Source organism: Melitaea cinxia, chromosome Z (assembly GCF_905220565.1).
Source record: "Melitaea cinxia chromosome Z, ilMelCinx1.1, whole genome shotgun sequence".
NCBI classification, from domain to species: Eukaryota; Metazoa; Arthropoda; class Insecta; order Lepidoptera; family Nymphalidae; genus Melitaea; species Melitaea cinxia.
The window spans coordinates 20,873,309-20,900,986 of NC_059424.1; the positions used below are offsets into that span (position 1 = coordinate 20,873,309).

Genomic DNA, 27,678 nt, shown 5'->3' on the forward strand with positions numbered 1-27,678 from the left:
TTTATTTCATTTATTCAAAATACATATATTATGTTTTATAATTTTTTACCTAAGGAATGAGGATACCTATATTACAATTATAATTTAACTGGAGTTATTTGCTGTGTCCTACCTCAATTTAGCTGTTTGTGCATAATAGAGGTACCTACTATTTTTTTAATGTGACATATTACACACATAGACATCTTTCTATTTCATACCTTAGCTTTAAGTTTCCATTAAACAATATTTATTTCGTGTTAAGAAATAAGATAAAAAGGTAACAAAATTTATTGAAAAATTACCTTTCGAATCATTACTCAAAAAAATATTCTAATAAACTTGTAAGTCATCGAAAAATAGTCCGAACTTAGCCGAACGTACATAAAATTACATTCACATTTGTATTAATTAGCACGTAGATATATAATAATAGATACGTATACGTCAGCGTAATGTGTGTATAGCAGCTTGTCTTGTTTTTTTTTCTGTCAGGAAATTGTGGTACTACCTAAAAGCAATGTTTTCAATAAATTATCACTCCAATTATAAATTTCAATTATAGTAAATTTGTCATTAATTGCTAAGTATTTTTCCAATGATTAATATTTTTGTAAAAATTCATTCTTTTTCTGTTCTTGTTAGTGTATGTCTTGTTGGTGTTAACGTTAAATAAATAAATGTTTAATTAATACATAATTTTAATAAAAATGTAATCGCTGGACTGTGGATCGCTGTCTGAACATTTAATATATAAGAGAAAAAAATATTATTTGGATCTTCATCGACGCAAATAGCACCCAAAACAATCATTGTCAGAACTTTTGTCTGTTTGTCTATGCGTTTGTGCACGCTAATCTCAGAAACGGCTTATCCGATTTAAATGCGGTTTAACTAATATATTGTGGCAAGCTTAGCTTAACATTCATAAAAAAGTTATACTAATTTAAAGAATCACGTTGAACATGACGGTCACTATTCCACACGGACAAAGTCAAGCAAGCACAGCTAGTTTAGTAATAAGTATTTTGATTCTTGTTCCACTCTGAATTTAAACGCTCTCGTCTTTAAAATATGTATTTTTTTTTGATCTCTTGACAATTTCTAACTGCTACTTTTTTTCAATAGTCAAAAATTAATGTGGGTTTTAATGATAAAATATGATGCTTAGTATATGACTCTTCTCTTGCAAGTAATTTATTTATTAAGAATTGCTAGCAGTTTTTATATGTTACGATACATAGAAAATTTAATGTTATGTTATTTTATTAGACTACATTTCTAAATGAATAACCATATTGAAGCAAACGCGACATGTAGTTATGCTGTTAATCTATACATCTATACTCTTTACAAATAAATAAATTTGGAGTGTCTGTTTGTAATATTAAAATAACCGCTTTTTACTAAATTCATATGGATGTATACCAAATATATATAATACATATACCAAAAATACATTTTTTTTACAATTTTTGTCGGTCTGTCTGTTTGTCTGTCTATCTGTCTATTTGTTCCGGTTAATATTTGGAACGGCTGCACCAATTTTGACGGGACTTTCAATGGCAGATAGCTGATGTAATAAGGAGTAACTTAGGTTCCTTTTATTTTAGAAATTTATTTATTTTGTAACTCTGCGAACTAAACATTTTTTTTTAATTCCACGCAGACGAAGTCGCGGCACAAGTAGTGTAACAATACTTATAAGAAAACTTGATTATACAATAGCAAATACTCAAAATAAAAAAAAAATTAATAATAATATATAGATAGAGAATAGATAAAATAAAAAATATATATTCTAAATGGTATGATAGTATTTAAATACCAAAAGTGAATTCTTTTTTAAAGACAAGAGTTTTCAGCGCAACAAGTTTTCTCGCAATTGTATGACGTTAATTTTTAAACCTCAGTTATAGTACATCTAATACTATTAAACGAGCAATTATTTTAATACTACTAATATTGATACTCGTAAACGGCTCCAACAGTTTTCATGAAATGTATGCAGGGGATTTCGGGAGCGATAAATTGATATAGCTAAGATTCATTTTTAGAAAATATCGTTTTATCCCGGTTTTTAGGCTCTGAAAAAATAGCTACAATATCGTTATAATATGAAGGTAAATTTCGAAGTTGTTAATAAAGTTGTAATAGCTCGGTGGGAAGTCGGCCGGTCGGAAGTAATCTAGAAGACCAGAGTTCAAATCCCCACGTCTCCAGAATTGTTTGTTTTTTCTTTTTATTTCTAATTTCACTCATGATTTTTTTATTTAAATAACCAGTTCGTATTTTTATTATTATTTCGGTAAAATCGGAAAATATTATTCATATTTTATTAATATGTAATTCGTATTTAAATATGATTTCCAAAAAACATGATATACTAAAAATACTGAGGTAAGATCGGTCACCCACTTAGGTTGGATAGGATTAGATTAAAACCATAATTTATCAATTGTATTTCTTTTAGTTTGAATTTAGAGTTAAAGCAATTTATCATTGGGGCAAGTATTTTTAATTATCGAAAATCGTACTTTAAGGTTAAGTATTTAAGTTCAAAAAAAGAACTGAATAGAGTAGGTACATATCTTTTGTTGTTGATAATTGTTTTTTTTTTATAAATATTCATAGAAATAATACATATATAAATATAAAATACATAAAATACATTTTATAAATATTCATAGAAATAATACATATATAAATATAAAATACAAATATTTCACCCAGACTCAGGCGGGAATCGAACCCGCAACCCGTGGAACAGAAAGCAGGGCCACTACAAACTGCGCCAGCGGGCTAGTAGATTGTTGTTTATCTTTTGTTTTGATCGAAGCCGGGGCGGGTCGCCAGTAATTCATAAAATGAACTCAAATTAAACTAAACTAAGCCCAGACGAGATACATCAATTTGAATTAACTAGTAAAACCAACAAGTTGTTATAAATCAAACAAAACAAATTAAATGACATCAATTTACATTACATTTAATAATAATAACCCTATTATGTCGTATAAAATCCAATCAAGTTAAATTAAGTTAATCAAAATTCAGTCAGTAAATACATATAATTAAATTTTCATAAATTGAAACACAAATATCAAACAAAATAATTAAAATACAATAGTTTAAATACCATAAAATTAAAATGAGACAAACATCAAAACAAACAAAAACAAATTTAATCAAAATTAAGACAAATAAAAAAGACCGAATTAAATCAATTTGCCGTTAAAACAAAGCATTACTAAGCAAAATAATATTTACAGGTAAATTTATTAGTTTGTAGTCTTTCGACTGAATTGGAAGCTCCATTTCTATATTTGCAGGGCGCGGGCGTAGGTTATACTCGCACTCTTTACAATATTATGTAGGTAGTACTTACAAAGATTATAACAAAATTGTAACGTACACCGAACACGTGTATGCGTGCACGCTCTTCGACGTATCGGTCGTATCGTATGGTGGAGGGAGTAACTCAGAGCAGTGCCTAGGACTTGCGACCCAGGTGTAGGTTTAAGGAGATCTCCTTTGAGATGCGCATCAACGCTCACCTTCACTGCTCGAGTTATCCGCCATAATATGTAACAATTAATTCGTATGCACAAATTAATTATCGAATGAGTCTAGGTTAAGCTACTAGCAGGATACAACAAATGTATCGTGCCAAGCCAGAGCCAAGACTGCCTTAGCCGAGGTGACACCGTTCGTTTTATACATGTCAGAACAATTCGAGTAATATAATAAATGAGGGTAGGTGACTATCGAACGATGTGCTAGGTGGCGCGATCGTTGCATCTGTTGTTTAATAATTCCTTTCTAATTGCGTAAGACAGCGCTAATGCCGACAAGTTATTTACTACATTTACATGCATTCGCATGTCGCATGCATTCAGCCTGTATCATCCCACTGCCGGGCATAGGCCTCTTTCTATACGTACAAGAAGGATTGGAGCTTAATCCACCACGCTGCTCCACTGCGGGTTGGCGGATATATTAATAATATACCCAAATTATATCATCAGTCATCATCATCATCATCAGACAGATAATATATCCAAATTATATATTAAGATATATTTATAATAAATATTTTAGATTTAGCTTGTTAATTTATTTATGTATATGTATATTCATAGCTGTGACATATACTCATTTAAGGGGTTTTTTATAGATTAACGCATATAAGATTCAATTACTGTCATTTAGAAATTTTGATAAGCTGTTTTCCGGGATACCTTCCAAAATATTTGCTCCTTTTGCAATTACATGGTTACATACAAGTCACAAGGGCGGATCCAGATATTTTAAGGGTTATTTTAATTTTTTTTTAGGATTTATTTTAATTTTTAAGTGCAGTACTTAGATACCTACATTAATAAAATATCTATTTTTTAAGTGTATCTATTATTATTAAAATTAATAATTAAATTATAACTTCTTGTGACGGCTATGTGATCCCCTCCCCCGGCGCCAAAGCTGGATCCGCTCTTGGTTACTAATTTCTGCTTCGGTTCGAGTACCTACAGTCACCTCGTAAATTTTATCGTTGTAGTATATACCCTTTACTAGCTATACCCGTGCGAATAATTCGCATTCAATAAGTATAATAATTATCACTTTACAAAATTACAAAAAATGTATTATTATAGGTGAGTTGATTTGAAATTAAACAATAAAAAAATTACGGACCCTCAATCATGTTGACGCTGTTTCAGAATTAAAGCCGTCATATACCTACATAATTTTAATAATTAATTAATTTACAAAAACAAAAGCAATAACGACTTTTTAGTTGCTCATGTCAGTAGAGCAAGCAATTATCTATAATAAAATGATATATAATTTATGCTGAGTGATTGTGAGGTTTTTTTCTAAAAAGGGAGGCAAACATCTTAAACCTTAGCGTAGGTATTAATATATATGATATTCATTAAGAGACGATCAGACTTTATAAGTTTATACAAAAAATTAACATTGAAAAGCAATTATTGGAATTATTAGATCTATTATTTAAGAAAAAGTTTATAACGTTTAGTTTCTGCATAACAATTTTTAATTATACCTACTATTTAATTCACATATTGATTTTTAATGTTTACGCAAGTTTTATATTATCTGACCTTGACTGGATTTGTTCTGTTTTGCGAACTTTTAAATGCATAAATTAAGCAATAGACATATGGTAGACAAAACGCTTGTGATGCTGCTAGTGTTGCAGGGCTGTAATCTACGGAAATCGATTACCTGGTCTCAATATTTGTTGAAAAAAAATCTTCATGTCTTAATAAGAGTTTTAAAATGATAAGTCCGAAAGTCTGAAATTTTAGAGAATATTTGATCTTTTCAGTTTTACAGAGTTATAAAGACTTATTGTCTTAAAAGGTGGTATGATGATTTCTTAAGATATTTTAATACTTTTTCCAAATAAATATATCCAACAGGGTCACCATCGGGTGAGCCGTGCGCTTATTCGAAGATTAGTACATATATGGTAAATATGTAGCTAGTGCTTGTTCGCCGACCTAGTTGTATAAAAAAAAAGTTTTATCTAAAACACTGCTTAAACACTTTGAGATGTAACAAAAAATGTGTGGTAGAATTATTCTTCTTTCATTGGTCTACAAAAACAGTCCGTGTTGACTTTTAAGAAAGCTATTATAACTTCTAAATAATGCATGTGTAATTAACTTCTAAATTTATATTGCACTAATTCTAAAGCTATACGGATACAGTTTTAATTACAAAAACCTTAATTAATTTTGTTAATTGATTAAATATTTATGATATTTACTAAATGCGTTAATTAATTAGATAATTGACTAAAATACGTCAATGATTTAAACATTTTATGTAAAATTTGATACTTTATTGTTATACATTATACATATTTATTATATACGTTTGTGTGTATATACGTTTGAACAAATAGGTAAGTAGCTAAAAAGTCAGCGCTCAATTAATTTAAATAGACTAAAAAAAGCAAGCGAAAAAATTATTCAATTAGCAGTGCCCGCGACTTCGTCCGCGTGGAACTTATAAAAAATTATTGTTCAGTTCGCAGAAACACAAAATAAATAAATTTCTAAAATATAAGTAGCCTAAGTTACCTACTCCTTATATCTGCCCAGCCGTTTCAGAGATTAGCCGGAACAAATAGACAGACAGACAGACAGCCGAAAATTGCAAAAAATATTATTTTAGTATTTGTACCGTGTATACGCCCATTCAGTAAAAAGAGGTTATTTTAATATTACAAACAGACACCAATTTTATTTATTTGAATAGATGACGGGTCAGATACCGACGACGCGACACCACCCGCTCGACCTTCGCTTCGCGCCCCCCGTTGTTGCTGAGATAAATATTATTATTATACTAGGTAGCTAGTTACACGTGCAAAGCTGAAAAAGGGCGCTAGCGTCGATAGCGAAATATACAACAAAATCAGTGACATCAAGTACGCGGTACCTTCTTGTTAGTTAATTAATTTTATTAATTTTAAAATAAAATATTACACGCAAATTTGTATCATTTGGGACCCCTCCCTCCCCCTTTGTCACGCTAAGTCACACGTTCAATGATCCCCTAACAGACATTACTCTGTAACAACCAAAGCCCACCCATCCTCCTAGAATATTTTTATTTCGAAAGTATACGTGTCTCTATTTATTTAAATAAATACATATTAGTTTAAAGGACGCTCTCAGCGGGTGCTATTCTATTTCCGTGATTGCGATAATCCCCTTCCCCATATAATTGCAAACGTATTTGACGGGACCGAATATAGGATAGAACACCTAATGAGAAAAACTACTTGTATCATTTTTTCATCAATAAATTAATGTAGTACTAGAATTCAGTTGGTAATATAAACAACTGATTCAAAGATATTAAAATAAAATAAATAAAATTGTGTTTACTCGCAAACGAAAGAAAAAACCAACTTTAATTACATCGACGAGTAAAATAACGTTTATAGACGAAAACATAGTAAAATACGCATTATTAGATATAACTCGAAAAGTACTTGATCAAATTCAAATGGGACTATAATGATAAGCACCACCTTTTGAATAAAAAAAGAATTATCGAAATCGGTCAACCCAATAAAAGTAAATTATGACGTAACACACATTACAAAGAATTCAATCGAATTGAAAATTTCTTCTTTTTTTTCATATCTATTAAAAATAATAATACACAACGAACGGCTTATTTCATATTCCATCATTGTTTTAAAAATAGATCACATATGTGCACACTAAACAAACGGCGTATTCTGTAATAATTCAAAAACCAATAAAGAAAATTACAAATCTAATCTGTCTCTTTCTTACTTTGTACGAGCGTAATAATTTCGTTACCTATAACGTTAACAGTAGCAATTAACAGTAACGGTATAGATAAGTAACGTTAAAAATAACGTTAACTGAGTTTTTACCGGTAAAAAATATAACGGTAAAATTGGTGAAAAATACCGGTATCTAAAGTATCGTTACTCCAAAAATAACGTTATGCCGACCTTGGCAAATTAACGTTACCGAATTTTTAACGGTATTCCAAGCCCTAGAGTAGGGCAGAGTGGGGCATCGAGTATTGCTTTTTTTTTTTTTTTTTTTAATTTATTGAGAGCTGGATTCGAGTCCTTCGCTCTAAACTGTACAAATTTTTACTATTTTATTATGTATATAATTATAAACAAAAACTTCTACATTTCAGATTTTTTTTTCCTTATTATATCTTCTCTATTGTCGAACATATAAACTTGAATAATGGTTTAAAAAATCTTGGGTTGGCTAGTATTTCTTCTGGGCGGCGGGGAGTATTTATTTTATTTTCTGAGCAAATTTTATTTATATCCGAAGCCAGGATTAATCTATGCAACTTCAATGACTCGCATTTAAAAATAATGTGGTTTATATCGGCGTATGGCTCACTGCATTTAGTACATTTAGGATCTTGAATAATTTTTAATTTGAAAAGATGAGAGGGAATTAGACAATGTCCAAATCTCATTCTATTAATTATGGAGATAAATTTTCTTGATTCACAGCTGATGATGTTATACCAGGGCTTAGTATTGAAGTCTTTTTGAATTTTAGCGTACCATTGTCCTTTATTCTGTTTTGTTATGGTCCAATAATCTCTCCAAAGTATATTAATTCCGTCTTTGATGATTGGAAAGTAATCTGAGAAAGGTGTTTTAACAACATCTCTATGGTCCTCATCATATCCACTTTTTGCAGCTTGATCAGCTTTTTCATTACCAGATATTCCTCTGTGGGAGGGTACCCAGGCTAGCTCAACGTAAACATTTCTCGCATTTAAATTGTACAGTAAATTTCTAATCTTAAATACTAAATAATTTGTTTTAAAGGTTAATTTACAACTGTCTATAGCTAATAAAGCGCTTTTGCTATCGCTAATAATAATAACATTTCTAACATTACTACTGGAATTTACATATAATAATGCCATATAAATTGCGTAACATTCTGCAGTAAAAATTGAACAATTGTTGTTTAGTAAAATACATTTTGTACATCCTAAATTACTGTCGAAATAAGCTGCTTTAACTTCTTGGGTGCTTTTGGATCCATCCGTATAAATTTTATAAAAATCTTTTTTATGATCTAATATTCTAAGCAGTTCTGTTTTACTATTGATATCGAGAATAATTGTAAATTTTTTTTCCCAAATGCTTTCAAATTTATATCCATAAACAGGCCATAGAGAGCTAGAATAGACAGATTTTGAGATATTTATCGTTAAATGTAAAATAGCTGACATTTGCGGAATCATTGCAGAATTTATTGATTGAGCGTTAATAATATTTGTAGAAGACACTATACAACTCGATAATTCTTCTACTAACGTTAACTTCCTAACAGGTAAAGAAGAGTTTATTGCAAGCATTTTTAGACAAAATTTCTGAGCTAACATCAAGCGTCTTAATATTAGAGGAGGGATACCTGTTTCAATTTCCATTGAGTTAATTGGTGTAGATTTCATAGCTCCCGTAATTATTCTTAATGCCCTATTTTGAATAATATCTAGTTTTTTTAGCAGAGATGGTCTAGCATTTATATAGGCAATACAACTATAGTCAAAGTGGCTTCTTACTATGCTTTTATATAAAATACTTAGAATCTTTGCATCAGCACCCCAAAAAACTCCTGCTAAATATCTTAATATATTGATTCCTTTATAAGCTCTTTTACATATACAATCAATATGGCTATTAAACTTAAGTTTATTATCTATAATTACACCAAGGAATTTTTGTTCCTTTACAATAGGGATGTTTTCATTGTTATATGTAACTTGAACATTACAATTTGATTTTCCGAATAACATAACAGAACTTTTGGTAGAATTAATATTTAATTTAAGTTTATTATGGTAAAAAGTTTGCAATTGACTAAGACCTTGGTTTATACTACATTTAGCTATATTTATATTTTGATTAATAGAATACATGACTAAGTCATCTGCATATTGTAGGATATTTACATTATTTTCTCTTACATTATTTTGGATCTGAGACGTGTAGAGATTGTATAAAATTGGTGATAAGATAGCACCTTGCATTAATCCTTTATGTGCATACTTAGGCCCATGTATAATATTATTAAATTTAACATATACTGTGTGATTATAAAAAAAGTTGAATATCCATCTTAATAACTTTCCAGGTATTTTTAATTCACTCAAAACTCTGATCAATTGAAACAGGTTTACATTATCATATGCACCCTCAACATCCAGAAATACACATATTGCATTAGAGTGAGCCAAGATAGAATTTTTGATGTCAGCAATGAATGAAACGAAGCCTTCAACTGCACTTTTACCTTTTCTGAAACCTAGTTGATAATCAGGTAATAAAGAATTTGTTTCTACAAAATAATCCAACCTTACTTTAATCATGTGTTCAAATATTTTCCCTACGCAAGAAGTGAGAGAGATAGGACGATAAGAGTTATGATCTTGAATTGGTTTATTATTTTTTAAAATTGGAAGAATACATTGTGTTTTCCACGATTCAGGAACAATTTGAAAAGACCATAAAAGATTGTATATATTTAGAAGAACTAATTGTGCTACTTTATGTAACTTTTTAATCATTAAATATGGAAAATCATCCAAACCAGGTGTCGAATCTTTCCTTGACAGTAAAGCACTATTAAATTCATCCCAACTAAATTGTTTTAGAAGAAATTCATTATTTTTATCTTCTTTTGTTTTATCAAATAAATTATCTAAACAAGTATCATTTTCAACTCCAGTCTTTGTATATTTATCAAAAAAGTCTGGTATAAAACTATCATTTCTACTGTTAGAACCTATTTTTATGCGATTAAATCTTTTTATAAAATTCCATATATTGCTAATGGGAGTGTATCTATTAAATGAAGTGCATAAATTTTTCCAACTTTTCCTTTTTTCTTCTTTAATAATCCTCTTTTTCGTAGCTTCCATTTTTTTATAGTTAAGATAATTTTCCATATTTAAGTTCCGTCGGTAATTACATAAAGCTGATTTACAATCATTTACAGCCTTTGCACAAATGTCGTTCCACCAAGGGGAAGGGGCTTTATTATCTCTCTTTTTTTGTGTAATATTTCAATTTGGGAACACATTCCTCTTTTAAATTATTTAGGATATTACAAAATTTGTTGTAAGATCCTACAGGATCTTCATTGGTTATCTTAAAATTAATGAAATGACTTTCTGAGAGAAAATAGTATTTTTCCCAATTAGCCTTATTATACATATATTTATTTACATTTTTATTAAAGTCATAAGTATTTGGAGATGCAATTATATTAGTAAATGTAGGGTAATGATAGCTACCTAATGGATCCTCACCCACATACCAGTCGCAAATGGGTGCTAACTCTGGACTAAAGTAACATCAATGGCAGATATGTTGTCATTTGGCCTACGTACAGTAGTGGCACTACCAGTATTAAGAATACACAAATTTAGATCATCTATTAAATCATATAGATTTTTACCTCTAGTTTTAGTTAAAGTGCATCCAAATGCTACATGATGCGCATTGAAATCACCTGATATTATGTATGGTTTAGGGAGACTGGTTATAATATTTTTTAATTTAGAAATATTAATTTTATTTTTAGGTGGACAATATACACATAGAATAGTTAGAGGACCGACTTTTGTATCAACAGAAATAGCAATCGTTTGAACATCTTGGAAATTTGGAGTTGAAAGTTGGACATATTTTATAGAACTTTTATTTAAAAAGGCTACACCACCATGTTTATTTTCAGCATTTTTAAAAATAAAATCATACCCAGGCATGTGAAAGTGTGACTGGGAACTTTTTAACCATGTTTCATTTAACACGTTGGACGCCATGACGGACACCGTATGTCCGACAGCATACTTTCGCCTGGGGCCACACCAATAAATCGAGAATCGTCAAAAAATTGTTAAGGTGTTTTTCTGCAAATATTGTCAGCGAAAACCTCAAAAATAATGGGCGACTGACGGAAACAGTTATTTACCCATTATTTTCCAAGATCTCAAGTGGCAGACACCAGCTATAACATTTTTGGAAACAATTTGTTAAAAAGCCTATAAATTCAAAGTGTTTTCGATTTTTTTTTTGTGCTATGTAGCCTTATTGCACTGTGAGGCCGCGCGGGTCACTTGCCTTAGTAAAAACAGTCGAAACACTGTCTGTCGGCTCCCTAGAGGCTTCTGAAGTGATCGAGGGCATGCGGACACATGGTGTCCGACACGGCCTCTTGGACCCAATATAATGGCAGTCACATGGTGTCCGTCGCGGCCCACTGGACTAAACATGGTTTTTGGTCTGGCGTTCAACGTGTTAATAAACATATATCTATTTCATTATCAAATAAAAGTGTTTGTAACAAAGGTTTTTTATTATTAATACTTTGTATATTATGTTGTACTAGTTTTAAACTATCCATTATTCAGATAAGTTTTTAATAAAAATTTCCTTAATATGAGATGTGGTCTTAATTGATTCAGAATTTCCTAATGCTACTAATGTTTTTACTATCGAATTCATGACTTTTGTATTATTTACAATATCTGAGATATTAAAGTTATCTGTTTTTGTTGGTACATGAGCTAATTCTATATTTTTATTACTGTCAACTTTTCCTGTGTATTTCTGTATGCTACTCTTAGGAAGAGCTGGAAAGTTTACAAAATCTTTATTTATAGTAGCCATTGCATAAGATTGCCTATGTTTTAATATTCTAGCTGCTTTTATTGGACAATCTTTTGAAATAGCTAGATGATTTCCAGAGCAATTAGTACACTTTAACGTTTCAGAAATACAATCTTTATATGAATGATTTTCAGAGCATTTAGAACAAACCTGTTCATTACGACATATTTTAGCTGAGTGATTGAACTTTAGGCATTTAAAACATTGTAATACCGGAGGGATATAAGTATGTACTTTATATCTCCATCCGTCTAATAAAATATATTCAGGTAGAGAAGTACCTGAAAATGTTATTGATATGCTTGATAATGGGATTAAATTACCTTTTTCGCGTTTCATGAATCTACGTATTCCAACAACGTCTCTATCACAGCAAATTTTTTCAAATAATTCCTTGTTTCCTATTTCTTTCGGAATATATCTAATAATCCCTACCCTTTCCACAGAGGATGCAGGTATGTATGCTCTTAAATTATGCTCTAATAAGCATCTAGATTTCAAAAAGTCGTTCGCTAAAGCTGCCTGTTTGAAAGATATTTTAATTTTATTTGAATTAATCCTTGCTCTCTCATGAACCCCCTTGATATTTTTGAAATATTTGGAGAGGTTTAAAGGATTCATATTGCCAAGTTTAATTTCTCTATCTAAATGTTCTAAATAAACCACAAAGTCGCCATTTGAGCTGTTGTCTGGATATTGTCTTGTATATCCATTTTTAGTGTATGTCTTATACTTATCTATTGTTGGAGTTGTAATTCTTCTTTTTTTTCCTGATATTGACTTCACTGATCGCTCCTCCTCATCTCCATCGCTTTCTCCTTGCATTTTTATTTATTTTTTAATATTAAATACTATTAAAATTAATTTTAATTATAGGACGATTTTAAAAAAGGCGCGTTTCTCTTCCCGCCAAAAAAGAATCCCCTCGAGTATTGCTCACTGTCTAGGGCTGCCAGTAAGACAATTTTAACTTTAAGTGTAATTTACTCAGATTATAAAATTAAAAAAAGTATCTATACTAATTTATCATAAAAAAAAAAAACGTAAAAGTATCAAGATCTATAGCTTATCTATATGTTAATAATAAATGAAGTGTTTTAGCTTGTTTGTAGTAAAAGATATGTCAAGAATTTAAATAAATTTAAGAAACAATGAATATTTATTCATTTAAGCAATTTTAACGGATACCAAAAACAAAAAAAGACCTTTTTTTATTGGGAAGAACTATTTTACTTGACTACATTTAATTTTCAACAAAAGGTTGCGGTCACTAGTCCGCCTGCCCAGCGTGGTGACTATAGGCAAAACACATGAGTTCAAGCCGCTTTTCCGTTCAGCCGCCTGAAGTGATGATAAGCGCTACTATGACTTCAGTGGAATAAAGAAGCTATAAATATGAGCATGATGACAGCATATACTTCACAAGACTTTATAAAAATGGCAGAGGTGCTGCAATAATATGACAGTCGCATCAACAACCCGAAAGAGCATATTGTCAATATAGGTACAACTACACATCAAAGCCGTAACAGCTTTTACGCACACTGTGTAGTTCAATCGAGCCGCCGAACATATGAATTAAAGATTGACTTCTTAAAGTTATCTTCTTAATTTTTTTTTTTTTTTGTTTTTTTACACACAGATACTTCCACTGTCTCTTATTATCATTTTGCCAAATTGAAAAATATCCAACAATATTGTTTTATAGTATAGCTCAAATATAATACTTACAGCCCTCCCCCTTTTATGAATTGTGATTTAAAAATGCAAATTACGGGACGTTAGTAGACCGTTTTTGATCAGATCAAAGCGGTTTAGTTTTTAAGTTTTTTTAAAGCATTACTTGACGAGTTAAGTTATATCATATCATCTACAGTATCTGGATGACCGAGCTTAACTGTTTTTTTTTTTTAGTAAAACATAGGTATTTGAGAATGAATTACATATTAATAAAATGTGAATAGTATTTTTTGATCTGACCGACATAATATTAAAAAATATGAACTGGTTATTTAAACAAAAAATCACGAGTGCAATTAGGAAAAATAATCGACTTGAAGATAGTTATTTGGGTTAAAACCGAGGTTTACCCGTTTCGGGACCGACCCAATTCCCACCTGAGCTATTATAACTGTATATACAACGGCAGAATTTACTTTTCATATTTTAATAATATTTTAACAGCTTACATTGCCTGAAAACACGGACAAAACGACATTTTCTAAAAATAAATGCTAGCTTGATCGATTTATTGCCCTCCGCATACTAAATTTCGTGACTATCGTTGGAGCCGTTTCCTTGATTCAGATTATCTTCTTATGTATAAAATTCTCGTGTCACAATGTTAGTTACCATACTCCTCCAAATCGGTTGGACTGATTTTTATGAAATTTTTCATATCTGGTAAGTATGAGAATTGGCCAATTATAAGGGGGGGGGGGGGGGGATTGAGATGGTTAATAACATATATGGCAAAACAACGTTTGCGGGTTCTGCTAGTATATATATATATAGAATTGCTCGTTTAAAGGTATTAGATAACTATTTACATTATATAACCTTTATCTAAACATCAATCAATCTTTTGGTTTATAGATTGCAAAAGATGGGATAATCAAAAGTTTGCCTCACCTCCCATTTCTATCAACGACCTTCTGAGGGCGTCCTTGCCTCCTTCCATTTTCCTTTTTTGGTAAGTTTAGACATGAAATAATCTTTGATTCAAACACTATATCTGAAACACGTGAAACTTCTGCGTCATCTCAGTCAAGCAAGGACTATTCAACCCCATTTTATGAACCAGACCGTTAAGTATATTCGCAATAATATTGCAAGCGAATTCGGCTAATAATGACTGACATCTAATTAAGATTTTAAATTAATATGGTTGCTCTTATTACTAAAATTATTCAAAAATGGGATATTTACCACGTTTTTAATTTTAATTTTGCGGAGCTTGATATTTCGACATTAACACGTGGTTCAATAAGTCCCGAGACTAAGTACTAAAAAAAGGTCTTTTTTATAAAATTAATTTTTATTCATCAACATAGTCTCCTCCAAGAGCGATACAGTCCCTCCAACGCTTTTCTAACTTTTCTATCCCATGTGTGTAGAACGATTTGTCTTTGGCTTCAAAATAAGCCTCCGTTGCTGCGATAACTTCACTATTTGAGTCAAATTTCTTACCCTGAAGCATTTTTTTGAGGTATGCAAACAGCCAGTAATCGCTGGGGGCCAAGTCTGGCGAATAAGGGGGATGAAGAAGCAATTCGAAGCCCAATTCGTTAATTTTGGCCATCGTTCTCACGGACTTGTGACAAGGCGCGTTATCCTGGTGAAACACCACTTTCTTTTTGTTCATGTGAGGCCGTTTATCCGCAATTTCGTACTTCAATCGCTCCAATAAGCACATGTAATAGTCACTATTTATATTTTGCCCCTTTTCAAGGTAGTCGATGAAAAGTATTCCATGCGCATCCCAAAATATAGACGCCATAACCTTACCGGCCGATTTCTGAGTCTTTGGACGCTTCGGGCGGCTTTCACCAGCCGCTCTCCACTCCGCTGCCTGCCGATTGGATTCCGGAGTGAAATGGTATATCCAGGTTTCATCCATTGTTACATACCGACGTAAAAAATCCTTTTTATTATGATTCATCAGCGCCAAACATCGCTCTGAATCATTGATACGTTGTTCCTTTTGATTAGTTGTAAGCAAACGCGGCACCCACTTAGAAAAAAGCTTTTTCATGGCCAAATTTTTATGTAAAATAGTGAAAACACTACCAGCAGAAATCTTCACTATCTCGGCTATCTCTCGCACTTTTACCTTCCGATCTTCCAATACGATTTTGAGGACATGGTTAATATTTTGTTGAGTCACTGCTTCATTTGGACGACCTGAGCGTTCCCCATCATTGGTGTCCATGCGACCGCGTTTGAAGTCGGCATACCACCGACAAATGGTTGCTTTAGAGGGAGCTGATCCTGCATAACGTTTTATAAGCCATTGCTGTGCTTCAACGGTATTTTTTCCCATTAAAAAACAATGTTTTATCAACACGCGAAACTCGTTTTTTTCCATTGTATCGAAATTACAACCGTAGCGTCACTTATATGTTTCAAAATCAATAATTTTATTGTTCCATTTTTAAAAATTTGACACATATTCTTGTATTGATAGCCAGTACTTTTTAAAAATCAAAAGAGTTTTTAATATATGCGCCATTTCAAGGTTAGTCTCGGGACTTATTGAACGATCTAGTATCTACGAATGTCTTGTTCACGAGACTGATTTAAACCTGGAGTTTACAAAATCAATTGTAGTTGCGGTAAGTCCTATGTGGGACAGACAAAACGTACGGTACCTATACTGTCGTATTAAAGTACACAAGGTGGTGAAAAACAACGACTCTAAGAAATCAGCCATCGAGGAACATCTTCTGGAAGCCGGACCGACCGGAACCATTGGATTGAGTTTCATGATGCTCCGATACTCGCGGTAGAACGCCATTATATGCACCGACTGGTACGGGAAGCCATTGAAATATTTACCTTATTATTTTTCTGAATAATTTTAGTAATATCTAATCAGTCACGAACGCTGCTCTTTAAAATAGAAGTTATAAGATTTTTATGAAATGAGAGTGACTTATTCGTATATTGATAAATACTTGGTGATCGTGACCCGATTTGAAGATTTATCTATAAGTATATCTACTTCTAATCACTTTATCTACCTTTATAGTAGTAAATATACTACTGTGCAATATCTACTAGCCATTAAATTACTCATAACGCATTTGATAATGATCTGCAGCTTCGCATGTGATACTATTTTACATTGAGGTGAGAAAAAAAGTTACCCGACAATGTTTCTAATATCGCTGTACTCCTTAGAACCGGTTAGACCTATTAATAAGAGGAAGCTCGGATTTAATTTAGTTGTTAATTTTTCAAAACTAAATAAAATTCTTGTTTGTAAAATTATTTATAAAACAGGATATCTACCATGTTTTGTTTTCATTTTGCGGAGCTCGATATTTCGACATTATCTACGAATGTCCTGTTCACGAGACTAAAGTTTGCGGGTAGATATTAACGGCATTAGAAGTGTCTATACCGGACTACCTCCTGTCTCGTACTTTTGCTGCGTAAACTCTGGTCACCACTACCATTGTCACTTTCACCCCTACTATTTTCCCTTGTTTTACGTAGACTCGGCAGTTGATCCCGTGTAAATATTCCGTTTTTGAATAATCTATATAAATAAAATGAATGTTGCTAAGCGCATAACTCGAGAATGGCTCGACCAATTCGGCTTTATTTAATTTTCCTTGTGTTCCCTAAGGCCCACAGAAGGTTTTAATACTATTTTTTTTTACTATTAACTTTTGACAGAACGAAGTCTGTCAGTGAAGCTAATTTTAGTAATAAAAATAACCATGTTAATTTGCAATTTTAAAGTTCTTGTTAAGTATGATGATGAGTTAGATTGTGTTTTATATTTGTGTCTGGTTATTATAGCAGTTTTTATTTACCGACTTCAAAAAATGAGGAGGTTACTCAATTCGACCGTATATATATATATATATATATATATATATATATATATATATATATATATATATATATATATATTAACGACGCGGTGGCGCAGCGGTCACAGTACTGACTGTTGCGCTGGCGGTCGCGGGTTCGATCCCCGCTCACAACAGATATTTGTTTTCAGTGTGTGTTTCCAGACCCCCAACACAGGAGAAAATCCTACTGGGGGCCGTTGAGTGTAAAGCGTTTATAGAGAAGATGCCTACCTGCCAAAATTCAAGTTTGTAGGTGTTATAGTTTTGGAGATTTCGTGATGAGTGAGTGACCTTTCGCTTATATATATGTCGGAGAAACACTAGTCTTGTCGACATCGTCATTAGTGGTAGCAGGTCTAGTGGGCGTCATCATTGGGTTAAATGCCAGCACAAAACAAAGTATTCACTGTACTATAAAGTTTATTGAATATTTTTACACAACAAATAACTTATAACACTAATTAAACGATTAATTCGAGCAGCGGGTTCAAGGTACCGATCTGACTTCACTAAAGTATTAACCAACCACACCGTAACAACAACTATTTTATAATAATGATCCACCGCGATCAATCACCGTATATCTATCTACCCTCACCACTGAACGTTAAGATGGCGCCTCGACCCCGCTCGAGGCCTACCCTCTGCTCTGACATAATGTGCAATAATAAAGTCTTTATAAAAATTACTTTTAAACTAAGTTAAATTTAAACAATACAAAAATCTAAGAAATTAAACAAATTATAATTATTATTTAACAAAGTATTTTCTAAGCTTATTGATATAGTCTTCATGTAACCAGCAATCAACTCCATTCTTACTACTTCCTCCGACACGGCCGTCCTGACGCTTCACACGTCCTCGTGTGATGTTGAAGGGCGAACAACATCATTATCTGTAAAGAGAGAAACAAATTTGGGTAACATGGTTCGGCCACTCCTGACCGAATAGAATATGGTCATTATCATCTTCTACTCCAATATAGTCTGATAAACGTTAAATTCTCAATCTCAACGAATGTCAAAATTTGTATAATAAATTGCCTCCACGCTGTTTACTAAACTGACCCAATATTAATGAAATAGCCACCTCGCCCCTATATAGTTTATAAGGCCACCTCGCCTTTTATTGTCTGTTCGGCCACCTCGCCTTACAGACAGTTCTTTAAGTATCTAAATGGCCACCTCGCCACTATACAGGCCACCTCGCCTTTTATTGTCTGTTCGGCCACCTCGCCTTACAGACAGTTCTTTAAGTATCTAAATGGCCACCTCGCCACTATATAGGCCACCTCGCCTTTTATTGTCTGTTCGGCCACCTCGCCTTACAGACAGTTCTTTAATTATCTAAATGGCCACCTCGCCACTTTATAATGTTTTTCATATGGCTCACACAGCCACCACGCTGTTGATCCATTATAGTTAAATTTCTAATTCACCTGTCGTTACTCTGCTGGTAGGCGTGCTTTCAATAACGAGTCCTTAAAGTAATTAAAGAAATGTAATAATCGAGCCTTGCAATCATTTAAAATATCCGTATGACACATTTACAAGAGAAAACCTTTTGAATATACTAAGTTTATCACTCGATATACGCACAGAAAATTCCAAAGCTAATAAATCACGTCCAATCAAAATATCACTACTTAGGAAATCATCGGGTAGCTTCAGCTTGTAACATCCCACTGCTGGGCATATGTCTCTTTCCTCATGTAGGAGAAGGATCAGAGCTTAATCCACCACGCTGCTCAAATGTGGGTTGGCGGATATATTTCCTCCTATGAGTAACGATCGCTATCAGGTGTACATGATAACAACCGGGACCGACGGCTTAACGTGCCCTCCGAGGCACAGTGGGGAAATCCACTAGGATTGCACAAACACCCAGACCACGGCAAATATCTGTATGGCCAATACAAATGTTTTTCATATGTGGGGATCGAACCCGCAACCGCCAGCGCGACCGTTCGTAATATGACCTATGACCGCTTTACCAATGCGTCTTCAGGTAATGCGGGTAGAGTGTAAAATAAAATTTGTACTTCATGGCCGCAAAGTGTAACCCGGGAGAGAACTTGCAAATAACACAACACGCTAGCTTTTTCTACACCTACCAAAATTACAAATGAATGTTGTAATGTACCAACTATTTTATGCGAAATACTCTCTGTCACAAGGGAACACACAGCACCAGAATCAAAACAAAATGAAAACTCCTCACCAAATTGAGTGATCATGCCAGTAACAGGCCTCACGTCGCATATATTCACTCGTTTCACCACGCTTGTTGAGGCGGCGGGTATCGCGCTGCTGCTGACAGCCGGCACCGTTTTTGAATACCGTGATGCCACGTGACCCTCAACGCCGCACTTGTAGCACGTTACAGAGGGCTTTGTTACGGCCATGGCTGTGTTGGACCGATCGAAAGTTGTTTGCTGCTTATCATGCGTATGGCTGAAACATTCGTAAGATCTGTGACCAAGTTTTCCACATTCATAACATTTTATAGAAGTAACATTTAGTCTAGGACGTTTGCTGTCCTGCGCAGTACTTGTAGAACTATTTGCAATTTCGTTATAACTGCGCTTGCGATATGAAAATGCCATAAGTTCACGTTGCATTTTAGTGCGGGTAGTTATTTCTTCGGAAAAAATACTTCGTTGCAAGCGTGGTTCAATCTGTCCCATGTGTGCAAGTATCACGGATACTACTATTTCTTCCTTGTCTAAATTACCCCATCGTGACATAATTGAAGTGAACAAACGACTTGCATATGCAGCGAGACATTCACCGTCTAACGGTTTACCACTAAACATTTTTAAAACTGTAGCTGAGCATGTTTCTAATGTACCAAAACGAGAAAGGAATACATCTTTAAATTCTACCCACTTCATATTGACAAAAGCTATCTGAGAGAACCATGTCGCTGCTGTACCTTTCATAGCCTTACTAAGTATAATGGTTAATTTACTTCCCTGTATGTCGCGCCCTGATAAGCAGATGTCTGCAGTCGCCAGCCAAGCCTGGGCATCCGTGTCTGCGTTCTCCGGTTGGAACTCAGGCAGCGTAATTTTCTCGTCTTCAGTAGCCACTGGATTACGAAGCGCTTCCACAAGTAGTCGCATGCTATTTTGTTGTGCCTCAAATAACGCGCGCCAACCATCGCTCGCGTCAGGTGATCTGTTCACGTTTTGTGCTTGCACCGATCCCACTTCTGATGTCGGAGAAACACTAGTCTTGTCGACATCGTCATTAGTGGTAGCAGGTCTAGTGGGCGTCATCATTGGGTTAAATGCCAGCACAAAACAAAGTATTCACTGTACTATAAAGTTTATTGAATATTTTTACACAACAAATAACTTATAACACTAATTAAACGATTAATTCGAGCAGCGGGTTCAAGGTACCGATCTGACTTCACTAAAGTATTAACCAACCACACCGTAACAACAACTATTTTATAATAATGATCCACCGCGATCAATCACCGTATATCTATCTACCCTCACCACTGAACGTTAAGATGGCGCCTCGACCCCGCTCGAGGCCTACCCTCTGCTCTGACATAATGTGCAATAATAAAGTCTTTATAAAAATTACTTTTAAACTAAGTTAAATTTAAACAATACAAAAATCTAAGAAATTAAACAAATTATAATTATTATTTAACAAAGTATTTTCTAAGCTTATTGATATAGTCTTCATGTAACCAGCAATCAACTCCATTCTTACTACTTCCTCCGACATATATATATATATATATATATATATATATATATATATATTGTTACGTGTTAGGGTTCGAAGGATTTGGAGAGAAAGACCTGCTGACTCTTTTCAAGACTTTATTCACAAGCACTAGGTCCAACACAAAGCACTAGGTTCAAACACTAAGCACTAACAATGTCCTATGTCGTAGCCAATGTCGTAGGTTTCGCTAGTACCACTCTTGATCACTAGTTTTCACTCTTGAAGTCGCTTCGAAGATCGCTCAAACTGAACTGTACTCGTTCGCCTCGCTACGGCTATTTATATCGGCCGAGACGAGGCCCAGACCATTCTGGAAAGTTCGCGCATGTACACGGTTTTCGAGACTATACTTCTATATAGTTCCACAGTTGCTCCTCTAACGCCATCTAGTATTGAGTAGAGAGTTTCATGCGGTCTCTGTCTCTGCGTGGTTTCAATGGTTGCCGCTAGATGGCGCTAGTTTCTTTGTGTGTCCTTAACACTACTCCCCTCTTAGAGATGCTCGTCCCGAGCATCGTTGTTACTGCCATGGTAACGCGCCAGACGGTCTATGTGTACCACTTTGAATGTCCCTCTTGGTTGCTTTTGAATCCTGTAAGTCACATCATTCAGTCGGGTAACCACTTTGTATGGACCGTCCCACTTGGTCTGCAACTTTGGCGATTTCCCTTTCCGGCGGGTTGGGTTATGCAGCCACACCAGTGACCCTTCCTTGAAGCCGCTCGTGTTCGATTTCCGGTCGTATCGGGTTTTCATGTTCTCACTTGACTGTAAACCATTTTCCCGAACCAAGGCGTGTATATAGTGCATTTTTTCCCTTAAATCGCTGACATAGTCTTGTACGGTATTTGGTTCCTCCGGTGACCCTCCAGTCAATAGGTCTACTGGTATTCGTAATTCTCTACCGTAATTGACATACGCCGGGGTAGCTTTTATGCTCTCATGCTCGGCGGTTCGGTACGACAGAAGGAAGAGCGGTATATACTTGTCCCAATCTTTTTATTTGTCGTCTACCAATTTCGCTAAATGCCTCTCAAGGGTCTGGTTAAATCTCTCAACCATTCCATCAGACTGTGGACGGTACGCGGTGGTCCTCGTCTTATGTATGCCCAAAATTCTGCACACTTCCTGGAATACTTGCGATTCGAAATTCCTGCCCTGGTCAGAATGGATTTCTAGAGGCACACCAAAGCGACATATCACTTCTTCGACTAACTTAGAAGCGACTGTTGTAGCTTCTTGGTTTGGTATGGCGAACACTTCGGGCCATTTGGTGAAGTAGTCCATGACAACCATAAAATACTTGTTTCCTGATTCCGTTACAGGAAATGGCCCCGCTACGTCAACTGCAATTCGTTCCCACGGTGCACCGACGTTATACAACCGCAGGTTCCCACGGCTCCTGGTCTGAGGTCCTTTTACAGCAGCGCAAGTAGTACATTTGCGGCACCAATCCTGTACATCATCTCGACAATGCAACCAGTAGAATCGTTCTCGCACTTTTGTTAACGTCCTCTTGACACCTAGATGGCCTCCTGATACGCCATCATGTATTTCACGGAGAACATCTGGTATTCTCGTTCTAGGGACAATTATCTGAAGGTGGAACTCTCTGCCGTTAGTCTTCTCCCATTTCCGGTAGAGTATTCCGTTTTGAAGTATCAGACTGTCCCATTGAGCCCAGTACGCCTTAGTGACAGCGCCAGTGGGTGCAACCTCACTCCAGATTGGTTTTACGTCACCCCGTTTCTTCCATGTGATGATGTGCCGAAGGTCGTCATCTCTTTCTTGAGCCTCCCTCATAGCATCACTTTCCCAGATACCCGAAGGACTTGTTCTTGTTAGCTTTAATGTGACTTCATTAGATTCTTGCTTAACACAATGTTTGCAGTCTTCCGAACACGGCCTTCGTGAGAGTGCATCGGCATTCCCATGCATCTTTCCGCTGCGGTGTTCCACCTTGAAGTCGTACTCCTGAAGCTGCTCAATCCATCGAGCTACTTGACCTTCTGGGTTCTTGAATTGCAGTAGCCACTTCAAGGCTGCGTGATCAGTTCGCAGTAAAAACTGTCTGCCGATGAGATACTTGTTGAAATGTTGTAGCGTTTTTACAACAGCCAAGAGTTCTCTTCTTGTCACACAGTAGTTTCTCTCTGGCTTGGATAAAGATTTACTGAAATATGCAATAACTACTTCTCTTTCACCCTGTTTTTGAGATAACACCCCTCCAATGGCCGTGTTGCTTGCATCCGTGTCGACTATAAATCGACCTTCGGTTTGTGGATATCCCAGGATTGGTGTTTCACACAGATGTTTTTTCAGTTTCTGAAAAGAATCTTCACAAGTCCCATCCCAACTAAATTGTCGTTTATCTTCTGTCAGCCGATGTAATGGCTTGGCTATCTCTGAGAATCCCTTAACAAAACGCCTGTAGTATGAGCACAGTCCGAGGAATGCCCGCACTTCGGTTTTGTCCTTAGGGGTAGGCCATTTTTGGACTGCTTCCAGTTTCTCCGGGTCGGTCTGGATTCCATCACTGGAGATAACATGGCCGAGATAACTGACCTTATTCCTGAATAAACGACACTTCTTTGGATTCAACTTTAATTTGGCCCCCTCTATTTTAGCGAAAACTCGCTCCAAGTTTTGCAAATGGTCCTCGAAGTCACGGCCGACAATGATGACGTCATCTAAGTAGACTAAGCAAGCCTCTCCAACTAAGCCTGCCAGTACACACTCCATGAGCCGCTCGAATGTGGCAGGTGCATTGCACAATCCGAAGGGCATGACTTTAAATTGCCATAAACCTTTACCGGTCGAGAAAGCTGTCTTCTCCTTGTTTTTAGGATGAATTTCCACCTGCCAGTATCCAGATTTTAGATCTAGGGTTGAGAACCATTTCATGCCACTCAAGGTATCCAAAGTGTCGTCGATTCGAGGTAACGGGTAACTGTCCTTCTTGGAGACATCATTGAGACGCCTATAGTCCACACAAAATCTCGTGCTACCATCTTTCTTTTTCACTAATACAACAGGTGAGCACCACGGACTTGCAGACGGTTCAATAATCTTATTCCTTCTCATGTCCTCTAAAAGGCCTTCAACTTCTTTTTCCTTTGCGATTGGTATTCGTCTTGCTCGTTGACGAATTGGTCTCTCGCTTCCGGTATCTATCCGGTGCTGGACCACCGACGTTCTTCCAAGGTCCCCTTCGTGACTGGAGAAGATATTCGCGTAGCGCTGTAAAAACTTCTTGGCTTTCATGCTCTGCGAATAAGTAAGATTACTCTTGCAGTCATCGAGTAGCTCAGTCACTAATTCGTAGTTGTTGCTCTTTGCCAAGTCTGCGCCTGTCGTCGAACTACACTTTTTCATCCAGACAACTTCTTCACATTTTCCAATGACGTCACCTTTGTTCAAGCAGATCTCGCGATCATCAAGGTTCAAAACCTTGACCACAGCGTTACTGCTTCCACTAACAAGGGTTCTCGCCGTCATCAGTTTTTGCGCCGATGTCTTGGTAGGTGTGTCTTCGATCAACACGCATCTGTTTGACTTTTTTTTTCCAGTTGTCGGTAGTTTCACCAACACCCGAGCTTCTGCTCTTCCAGGTATAATGACTTTCTTTACACATGCAACTTTCCCGCAAGCACCACCAAGAATGAAGATTTCTTCTTCACCACACTTGAAAACTCCGTCAGTGACATTAATTCTGCAGTGGTGTTTCTTCATAAAATCCAAACCCAAGATGCAATCATCCATAATCTCAGCCACGATAACGTTATGAGAGTATGAGGACCCCCCTACATACATCGTAACTGACATTTCTCCCAGGACGGGTATTGGCTGACCGGAGGCCGTAAGAAGCCGACAGTTAATTCTCCTCTTGTGTCCCCTTGCGGCTTTTACCAGCTTTGGGTTCACTATTGTTCTAGAGGCTCCTGTGTCTAGAGTCATTTTGCAATCCGTCCCGTTAATAGTCCCCTGAATCGCAAGACTATTCCCGCTGCATGCCTGGGAGATAACAGTTATTGGGGCTTCCTCCGCGTCAGCCAGCACTCGCCCCTTAGTCCTGGCTTTTATTCGTTTCCCTGCTCCCGTCCAAGGGACGAAGCCCCTTGTTTCTTCAGCTCCTCTATTTGTTCCTCGATCCTTTTCATCCTTGCTATCTGGGTCTCCTTCTGCGGGCAGTTGAGCTGAAGATGACCCCTTTCGCCGCACTTGTAGCACATAACTCCAGAACATTTCTTCGTAGGAGCCTTAACCTCCTTGACTTCCTCAGAGACCTCGCGGATCTTATGGGTCTGCCGTATGTCATGGCGAACAGCCTCTACCTCCAAAGCATGCGCCAATGCTTCCTTTAACGAGGTATGGTGTCGAAGCCTCACTGCAGCTCTGACCTCCAGGTCTTTGATTCCGTCGACAAATGCTTGAACAATATTCGTGTCTACCATCTTGGTGTCTGCTCCTGGGTGTGCCTTCCTGACGAGTTTCTCAATTTCCAACGCCCATTGTTGTAGTCCTTCTCCTGAGCGTTGGACTCTGTCACGTAGTTGGGCACGGAACACGTGTTCCAGGTGTCGCTCTCCGTATCGGGATTCAAGTGCCTCCATCAAGCCGTGGAACCCGTTTCCTGTCTGTGGCAGTGCTTCCAGAACCGACAAAGCTTGCCCTCTGAGCGCAACAGTGAGAGCGGTCAGGCATTGCTCTTCCGTCCATCCGTTGGCAGTAGCAACCGCCTGGAATTGTTGACGATAAGCGTTCCACGGAGTAGTGCCGTCGTATGGAGGCACTTTCACTCTTGGTCCTTGCGCCACTCCGGTACTTCCACTAGACATCGCGACTCCCGTGGTTTCAAGGCGCACTACTTTCTTCTGTAGTTCAGTGAGGCCGGTTTTCACATTTTCAACATCCAATCCTAACCCGGTAACTCGTTCTTCCACTACGTCGACATCTTTTCGAAGCTTAGTCACCGCGTCACTAACATCTTTTACAGCCCCAAGCGTTTTTTCTTGGAGCTCTTTTTGTTGCTCTTGTAATTCTTGCAAAGCACCACGAATTTCTGCCTTTTGTTGCTCTTGTGATTCTTGCAAAGCACCACGAATTTCAGCCTTTTGTTGCTCTTGTGATTCTTGCAAAGCACCACGAATTTCAGCCTTTTGCTGCTCTTGTGATTCTTGCAAAGCACGAATTTCAGCCCTTTGCAGCTCCATTAATTTAATTAAACTTCCTAATTGAAGAGCCACTTGAGAGTCTGTAGAAGTTACGGTGTCACTGGTGGGCGCGGTAAGGTGGGCGGGTCCGGTGGGCGGGGCCTGATACAAAGTGGGCGGGGGCTGAGCCCGAGTGGGCGGGGCCTGTGTCCGAGTGGGCGGGGCCTGAGCCTGAGTGGGCGGGGCCTGACTCGGAGTGGGCGGGGCCTGAGCCCGAGTGGGCGGGGCCTGAGCCCGGGTGGGCGGGGCCTGGTGGGCGTGGTCAGCGGGCGGGGCATGATAGGCGGGGTCAGTGGGCGGGGCTTGGTCCACGGTGGGCGGAGCTTGGTCCCCAGTAGGTGTGGCCTCCGCAGCTCGTTGCGCCCTTGTCCTGACGCCCTTGACGTCCTTAAAGTCTTCTCTCGGAGTCAATGGCATCTCCAAATCTCACTTCCGACACCAGTTGTTACGTGTTAGGGTTCGAAGGATTTGGAGAGAAAGACCTGCTGACTCTTTTCAAGACTTTATTCACAAGCACTAGGTCCAACACAAAGCACTAGGTTCAAACACTAAGCACTAACAATGTCCTATGTCGTAGCCAATGTCGTAGGTTTCGCTAGTACCACTCTTGATCACTAGTTTTCACTCTTGAAGTCGCTTCGAAGATCGCTCAAACTGAACTGTACTCGTTCGCCTCGCTACGGCTATTTATATCGGCCGAGACGAGGCCCAGACCATTCTGGAAAGTTCGCGCATGTACACGGTTTTCGAGACTATACTTCTATATAGTTCCACAGTTGCTCCTCTAACGCCATCTAGTATTGAGTAGAGAGTTTCATGCGGTCTCTGTCTCTGCGTGGTTTCAATGGTTGCCGCTAGATGGCGCTAGTTTCTTTGTGTGTCCTTAACAATATATATATATATATAAGCGA

General features: G+C 36.4%; 1 long non-coding RNA gene across 2 annotated transcripts; it reads left to right on the top strand.

The window, feature by feature from the left end:
• The first annotated feature begins 8,765 nt into the window (after positions 1 to 8,765).
• Positions 8,766 to 11,343, top strand: LOC123668637. 2 transcript variants are annotated; one of them, XR_006745610.1, is made up of 3 exons: positions 8,766 to 8,876; positions 9,681 to 9,866; positions 11,133 to 11,343. It is a non-coding gene; the product is annotated as an uncharacterized LOC123668637 (long non-coding RNA). The 2 variants fall into 2 exon arrangements; XR_006745611.1 differs by lacking the exon at positions 8,766 to 8,876 and adding an exon at positions 9,373 to 9,387.
• The last annotated feature ends 16,335 nt before the right edge of the window (positions 11,344 to 27,678 follow it).